The sequence below is a fragment of the Pteropus alecto genome, unplaced genomic scaffold (assembly GCF_000325575.1).
Source record: "Pteropus alecto unplaced genomic scaffold, ASM32557v1 scaffold43, whole genome shotgun sequence".
In the NCBI taxonomy this organism is placed as follows: Eukaryota; Metazoa; Chordata; class Mammalia; order Chiroptera; family Pteropodidae; genus Pteropus; species Pteropus alecto.
In genome coordinates this window covers 2,117,262-2,124,860 of record NW_006435764.1, presented here as the reverse complement: position 1 = coordinate 2,124,860, position 7,599 = coordinate 2,117,262, and the positions used below count along the sequence as shown (strand labels likewise).

General features: G+C 61.7%; 1 protein-coding gene and 1 pseudogene across 1 annotated transcript in view; one reads left to right on the top strand and one right to left on the bottom strand.

The window, feature by feature from the left end:
• The window catches only part of SHANK2 (SH3 and multiple ankyrin repeat domains 2), a 408,406-nt gene that overhangs the window by 366,935 nt on the left and 33,872 nt on the right, over positions 1-7,599 (bottom strand). The window lies entirely within an intron of this gene.
• Positions 4,576-4,694, top strand: LOC112479259 (annotated as a pseudogene).

Sequence of the window (7,599 nt, the reverse complement as noted above, 5' to 3'; positions counted from 1 at the left end):
GGGCGTCGGGGAAGACGGGGCACGTGGGGACCTGAGGGAGAAGCGTGGCCTGTTCCTCGTTCATTTAATCCCTTTCTCAGAGAGGGAGAGAAGCACCCGCCCCCCAAGGGCTGACCCAGAATGTGGGGGTGGGGGACGTCTGGGGGTCGGACCGCACCCCAAGGGCAGGGAGACGCCAGGATGCCGGTCAAGCACCGCCTCTGCCTGGGCCTCGTGTCCGTTTTGCAGAGCGTGATTTGAGAGGTCCCCCCACCCCCCGGTGGGCCCCGCACTCGGGCTGCTCACGGCGCACCTGGCAGACCAGTGAGCCCTTCTGCAGGCTCCAGGAGGCTGGCCGCCCACAGCCACGGCTCCCGGGGAGACACCCCGAAACGAGGCCCCGCAGCAGACCCCTCCCCTGCGACGCCCGCCCTACGCGCACCTGCAAACCGCAGGCCGCGGGTCCCGGTGACGTCAGCGCCCGGACCCGCGACCACCTGGGCCGACTCCCAGGAACGAGGACCTGAAACACTCCCTTCAGGACCCGAACTCTGGGAAAACTAAAGATGAAAGAATTTCCTTAACTTGAACAGAGCACCTGCCCCAAATCCTACAGCGAACATCGGTATAATAAATAAACAAGCAAACGGATGAATGAATGAATTGCTTAAGGATTAAAACCAAGAGGGGGGTGGAAAGAATCATTTTTCAGATGACTTGCTTTTCTGCACAGACAAGCCGAGAGCATCTCGAGATAAATTATTTAAACTAGTCAAAGCCCAGCAAAACGCTCAGTAAGAAGTGAATATACAAAAGTTTACTGAATTCTGCTACATCAGCAATAAACGACTGCAAAACATTTTTAAAAATATTATCCTAGGACCAACAATAACCAAGATGCCTAAGGAAAAAATACCTAAAACAGTGTGTGCTAGACCTTTATAGAGAAACTGAATGTAACTTTATTTGAAAAGAGAAAGAAATGAAGGAAGACCCAGTACACGGAGAGAGATACTAGGATCACGGATGTCAGGACTTAATAACATCTTAAAGATGGAAAATCGCACGAAATGCAAATGTGACGTAACCGCCAACGGAAACCCAGGCAGGTGTGAGCGCTCACAGAACCCGACACTATGCGCTCAGAACGTTACGGAAGTTCACAGAAGACGGGAAAGAGCCAAATGCCACCAGGACACCTTTGGGGACAAAGGGGAACCACCAAGGCTTTCTGAAAAGTTACGCTGTGCGGACAGGAGGGTATTAGACAAGGACGAACCAATAGATCAATGGAAAGAGCAGAGGCCCCGGCACAGGCCTTGTGAACCCGGGGGTCCAGCACGCGTCCGCGGGACAGCGCCACCCCACGCGGGCTGCTCGGACAGAAGACAGAAGAGACGGCACCCGTGTCACCCCGTGCTCGTAAATCTGGGCCGGGCGCACCGGAGCCGGCAATGTGGATGGCAGTTTGTAAATATCAAACTTAAAACAGTAGAAACTAGGGCACAATGCTTCATCCTGACGGTGGGCCTACAGGTGTGTGTCTCTACTTTCCTCTATGTTTATAATGTTTCCCATTAAAAATAAAATCTTTTTAAAAGATTAAATGACTATGGCCTAGGACCCGCCTGTAATGGTTTTCCCAGCACGAGCCCTTGATCAATCGAATCGACTGGCGATTCCGCGAGGTGACAGGCGTGGAGGAGGGCCCCCGGCTCCTGGCGGTGGCAGGTGGGCACGGCTGAGTCCCCCAGGGGCTCTGCTTCGCTGCACGATCGCCCCGGTCCCCACGAGAATGAGGTAGGAAGATGAAGCTATTGCCGCTGATGCTGGCTCACAGGTAAGGGCCAGAGCCTCAGAGATAAGCCCGAGGGCTCATCCGCTTATGGCGGCCAGGAGGGGGCCGGCCAGGAGGGGGCCACAGAAACATTGGCCACTCGTGACTCCGCCAGGGAGGGCATCACGGCTGGTCCACTGGGGACAGGAATCGGGTCCTAAATCAGAACTGACCGCAGAACGCGCCCCAGCAACCTCCCCCAGAACTCTTCCGAAGGCCGGCCCAGCCCACCCCGGGGCACAGAGGGTCTCAGAGAGGAGGCCCGGGAGGAGGGGCAAATGGAGCCCCAGGAGAGAGCGACCAGTGCCCGCCAGTCACTCCCGTCCTGGACACCCCGCTCGCCTCTCGAACGGGGAGGATGGGGCGATGGCGCAGACTGCGGTTTGTGTGCACGTATGGTTTTCGGTATTTTTTTAATGCACGGACTTTGATTTAGAGCAGAATCAGGAAACTGAGCTGACAATCAGGGTTCCGGGTGGCCCCTCCGTCCAGCTTGTTAAAAACACGCAGTCTGCCTCCCAGCCCCTTCCTCCTTAGGAAGCGTCCAGGGTGCCCGGGCTCGGTCCCTCTCTGACCTTGGCCGGCAAAGGGAAGCTGGTCACCTGGGTCTCACCTTTTCAGCTGGGGTGAACCTGTCGCATTTAGAGCCTAAGATAAAATGTGAAATCAGAACGGGGCTCCGTGTTCCTACTGGAACACCAGATCCTGGGGTGCGCGTCTCAGCCACCCGCGCTTAGCCGGGGTCTCTCTGGAGCATCCTGCCCTGAGCCGTGAGTGCAGGGTAAGGGCGTGGGGTCCAGGCCCGCACCCCCTCCTCCCGCACCACTTCCGAACCCCAACAACTGAGAGGGCACAGCTGGCTGTGGGGCCGGAGAGGCGTCCTGGGCACCAGTGGGAGGCGACGCCAGCCAGAGAGAACACCCCACGCCCACGGGCGTGCAGGCTCGGAGGGTCCTGCACGCGAAAGCACAGGGCGAGGGGTCCAGGGACCTTTCGACGTCACTCGCCATCGGATTTCATACGCAAGCAGCGCGCAGTGTCGGCGCTAAGCAGACTCGACGCCCCTGGTCCACGCACGTGGGCACCGTGCCAGCCGCAGAAACAGCAGGGGCCCGGCGCCACTCCGAGGGGGGGCGGGGAGGCCACCGACCTGAGGCAGCCCCAGACCTGCAGCCGCACCTTCTAGACTAGGGGTTCAGCCGCTACATCGAATGACGGAGTCTGGGAACCAGGCGCACGGAACGAAACCGCAGAGCTCTGAGACATCTCGGAGGGTGGACAAAACACCATCGGCATCTCAGGACTAAGACGTGAACGTTACGAAAACGCTTTAAAATTTCCAATCGCGCGCTGGGGCTCGTCAGCCCTCTGTGCTGCACCCAAGCGGCAGGCACGGCACGGGGGGGCGGGAAGGGGCAGACGCCGGTCCAGGCGCCAAGTCCCCGTCCACAGGGAGCTCTGCGGTCTCTCGCTCGGGGCCCACACCCGGCCCCACCGTGGGCGGGACGGCCACTGCCCCGGCCTGCCGTCGTCCGTAATGACAGTGCTTAAGCCGAGGCTGGGTTCTCCTTAATCCCTGTGATTCCAGCGGTCGTGGGAACCGAGGTCTCGACCCCCACCATCGCTTCACGTTTCATCCCCACTTTCCCTAAGAAGGACCTCGTGTCCCGTCTGGGACGGACGGACAGACAGACAGGACCTGGGCGTGGGGAGAGCGTGCCCCGGGAAGTGCTGGGGCAGGCGCGGGGCAAGCAGAGGCTGCCTCCCAGGCCACCCCGCAATGCTGCCGGGCGAGCCAGGCACGGCTGGTCCCATGTGGCCTGGGGAGCCCCAGCTCGCAGTTCAGCACGGGGTCCCAGGCGTCTGAGCACGTCTGACAATGGGACTCTGAAATGACTGGGAGAGCGAACCGGCTGGGGCAAGACGGGGTCTGTGAGACGGATGGGGACACGGCTCGTTGGGTTCCACACAGCGATGAAGGAAACTGGAAACTGACACTTGCAAACAATACCATTTACGATATCAACAAAAACTGTCGTACGCTCAGGAGAAAATCCAACAAAATGTGTGAACGCGGCCAGGAGAAATGACAGATCTCGATGCGTGAGAGATCACCTCTTGAGGCCAGCCCCCGGAGGTCCAGTTCTTGTGAACCTCTGCTGGCCAGTGCGGGGCCCAGCGGCACAGAGCTGAAGGCCCACTGAAGGCCGTCATCCCCGCTGCAGCTGCCCGCCGCCCGGGAATGGGGGGGCGGGCTGCTGACTTTCCTGGGGACGAGTGTCATTATTTCCATTTTGCACTTGCAGAAAGGAAGTTCCCGGAAGCAAACACCCCGGGTGTCCCTGACCAGGTCTCCCGCATCCCGCCGGCCCCCCTATAGCTCCAGGAACAGACCCCATGGCGGGTGTACGTGCTCGTCTCTGTTCGGACGGACTCCACCTGCTGGCGCCTTTATCAGCAGGTACAGGTGACGGTCCTGAGGACAGAGGAAGCGGTCTCCACGCGGGAACGTGCCGGAGGGGACGAGCGCGGCGAATCCACGGTCTGGGCAGTTAAAACCGCTTTTCCCACCAGGGTGGGAGCAGAAGGAAGGCACGAAAACACCGAGTTCCTCCTCTAAGCCCGTGTCACAGAGCTTCGAACGAGAAGGCCACGGCTCGAGTCCAGGTCGCAAACAGAAACAGCGCTCGGCTCCTCATTAAAATAGATAAGGCTTCTCGAAAACACCCACGGAAGGTAGATTTGAAAAAACTTGTCAGGCCTGCGGCCACGCCACCCTGAACAAGCCCGACCCCGTCTGATCTCGGAAGCTCAGCAGGGTCGGCCCTGGTGAGTACTTGGATGGGAGACCACCCAGGAAGATGAGGTGTTGTAGGCATAAAAAATAAGAAATAGGGGATTGAGGGCTGACAAGGTCCTTGCAGTCTGTGAGGCCAACCAAGGGCTGCCTCGCCTAAAAAAGATTAAAAAAAAAAAAAAAGCTTGTCAATCCACATAAACACACCGCAGGACGCCAGCCCACACGCCTGCGTGGATCAAACTAACTCCCGCCCAGGAAGCCAAGGCCCTAGAAGGGTCTGGAACCACAATCCGGCGGCGCTAACACGTCTCCCGCCACCGCCTGACGCACCCTAGACGCTGCAGGGGACCGAGAAAACCAGGGGGCGCGGACGGAGCACGGAACGCTGCACTGCCCGCTCTCTGGAGCAGCCAGCAGAGCCCGCCCGGGGGCCGGCGCGCCTCCCGCTACAGAGCCACCAGCAGACCGGCCCTGCCCCCCCCGCCCCCTCGCGAAAGCCCCCACGAGAGGGTGGCCACGGGGTTCCATTTGTAACACACCTGAACACGGGACGAACGGAAAGGGAGGAGCCCGGCAGACCGAGGAGAGGCGGCAGGTTGGCGAGCACACCTGCTCCGGGAGGGACCCGCAGAGCCCGCCGGTCCTCAGCAGAGAATTCCAGAAAGGCCCAGGAACGGAACCGCAGGTTTCCGGCCAAAGGCAGGACAAAGTGTGTCCACGTGGCAGCTGGATTCCCAGGTCCAGTCCTGCCCCACGGCAGCCGGGTGACTGTCCTTGTCCAGATCAAACAGAAAAGGTTGACATTCTAAGGAAGGCCCAGCCTGTGGGGACGTAGGACCACACAGATAACAGGGAGATGGAGTCGGTCCACACCGGGCAGGGGCGTTCTGTCCCTGTCCAGCCCCTTCTACTCACTTGGACCAGGACCTAAGACCTTTCTGGGGAACCTGGCCAACCCGAGAGGAAGGACACTCAGGCCCCAGCCTCAGGTCCCCGGTGAGATGGCCCGGAGCCCCTGCTGCCCACGGGATGGCCAGCAGCCTGCGAGCCCTAGCCTGCCACCTGCATCATGGCGCCGGGGCCCGTCCTCGGTGTCAACAGCCAAACAGCCCAACACGGAGCAAAACACAAGCGTGTTCGCAGGTGGCCACTGAGGCAAAACCGAGGGAATCTTCCAGAAATCAGAGCAACATGGCAGAGGGATGGAAGACGGGGGAGAGGAAATCGTGTAAGGACATAACAGGACCAGCCAAGAACGTCTAACGTGTCACCGAAATTAAGTTCTGGAAACGACGGACAGAAAAGGGAGGGAGAGATTTTTTGGCAAACGTTTTTGGCTGCAGCTGAGGAAAATTTTGCCAACCCTGAAACGTGCCTTGCGCCTGAAAGGGAGCAGAGCTTCACAGTGTGGTCCCCGGTGTCGGCACCGGGGTGACCGGTCTGGGGAGTGGGAGATGGGGCTGGGGAGGGAGATGCTTCCGAGAAGCAGGGGCTCCCAGGCCACGCAGGACCCCAAAACTAACTCCTCAGGCGACTCGGGGGCGCTGATGCTTGAGAGGCAGACTGAGCACTGAGGGGCGGGACCCAGCCGTGGGTGACTGTGACCCCGCTCCAGTCGGGGGCTGCCGGGGGGACCTCCCTGTCCACGGGGGACTCGGGCTCCACACGCTGCCCCTGGGGGACCGGCCGCGGCGCCTCACCCCCTTTCCTTACTGGCACGTGAGCTCCGGCAGCTCCCCTGCTCATCCTCACCCCGGGCACAGAGCAGCCACCGCTAGCGGGCGACATGTGGCCTTGAAGAATGTCGACCGCAGTACGGACCCTCCGGAGGATGGCCGTGACCGTGAGACCGGAGGTCAGCCTGCCGGAGGGCGACAGAGGCTTCGGCATCAGAGACGGGCGAGTGGAGTGGCCGCAGGCGGGGGCGAGGCCGGGACGCTGCTGCAGGAGGTCGGGGAGGTGCCCGGCGGGGCGTCCGCGGGCGAAGACGTGGCGGACCCGGGGCTTTGGAGGGAAGTCGGAGCCCAGGGTCTGACGTGCCACCTGGCTTAGACGCCACGGGTGTGGCCCAGCCTCCGGGGGGGGGGGCGGACGGCAGGGACCCCGCCGCAGCCCCGCCAGCTGTCCCCTGGCGCCACTCCCTGCCCCCTATGGGGACGCCTGCGGCCGTGAGAAGTCTCTCGTCTCTGTGGAGGAAAGAACAGAAAACCCCGCTCCGCGCACTTTCCGGGCGCTGTGGCTGGTTCTGCGGCCATGCTCTCCCGACGCCACACCGTCCTGCAGGCCACAGTCGCGCTCCCTGCCGGCCGGCCCCTCCTCGGTGCCCCAGTCCCTACGGCTGCTGGGCGGCGGCCCCCCTGGGGTGCCCGAGTTTCTGCAGCCCAGCGAGGAGAGACGCACTCTGCGTGCTCCCGGTCAGCGAGTGAGCGGCCGTGAAGAGGTCCCCGTTTCCTGAGGCCGCCAGGATAAAGCGCCGCACGCCCGGTGGCCTACGGCGGCAGAAGTTTATCCTCTCACGGTGCCGGAGGCCGGGCGTCCAGGTCACGGTGTCGCCGGCCCCTGAGAGCTGTGAGGGCACCTGTCCCAGGCCCTTCCAGCTCCGGGTGGGCGGCCCCAGGAGCGACTCGGCCTGCAGACGACCCTCGTCACAGCGCCATCCCTCCATGCCCACGTGAGGACACCAGTCCTGCTGGGTCCCGACCCAGCCTGGTGACCTCACCTGTGATCACCCTGATCAGCTGCAAAGGCCCTATTTCCAGTAAGGTCACACGCACGGGGAGTAGGGGTTAAGACTCCAGCATGTCTTGGGGGGACCCAACCAACCCCCAGAAGATAGTGTGTTTCCCTTGGGAGCCACGGGCCCGTGTGCCACCATCCCGCGTGAGACTCGGTGTCCCGAGGCTGGGCGTCTCCCGCCCACGACGCGGCCCTCTCTGCGTCACCGTGCGGTGTGGGCGCCCGGCTGAGGGGGCCAGAGCAATAC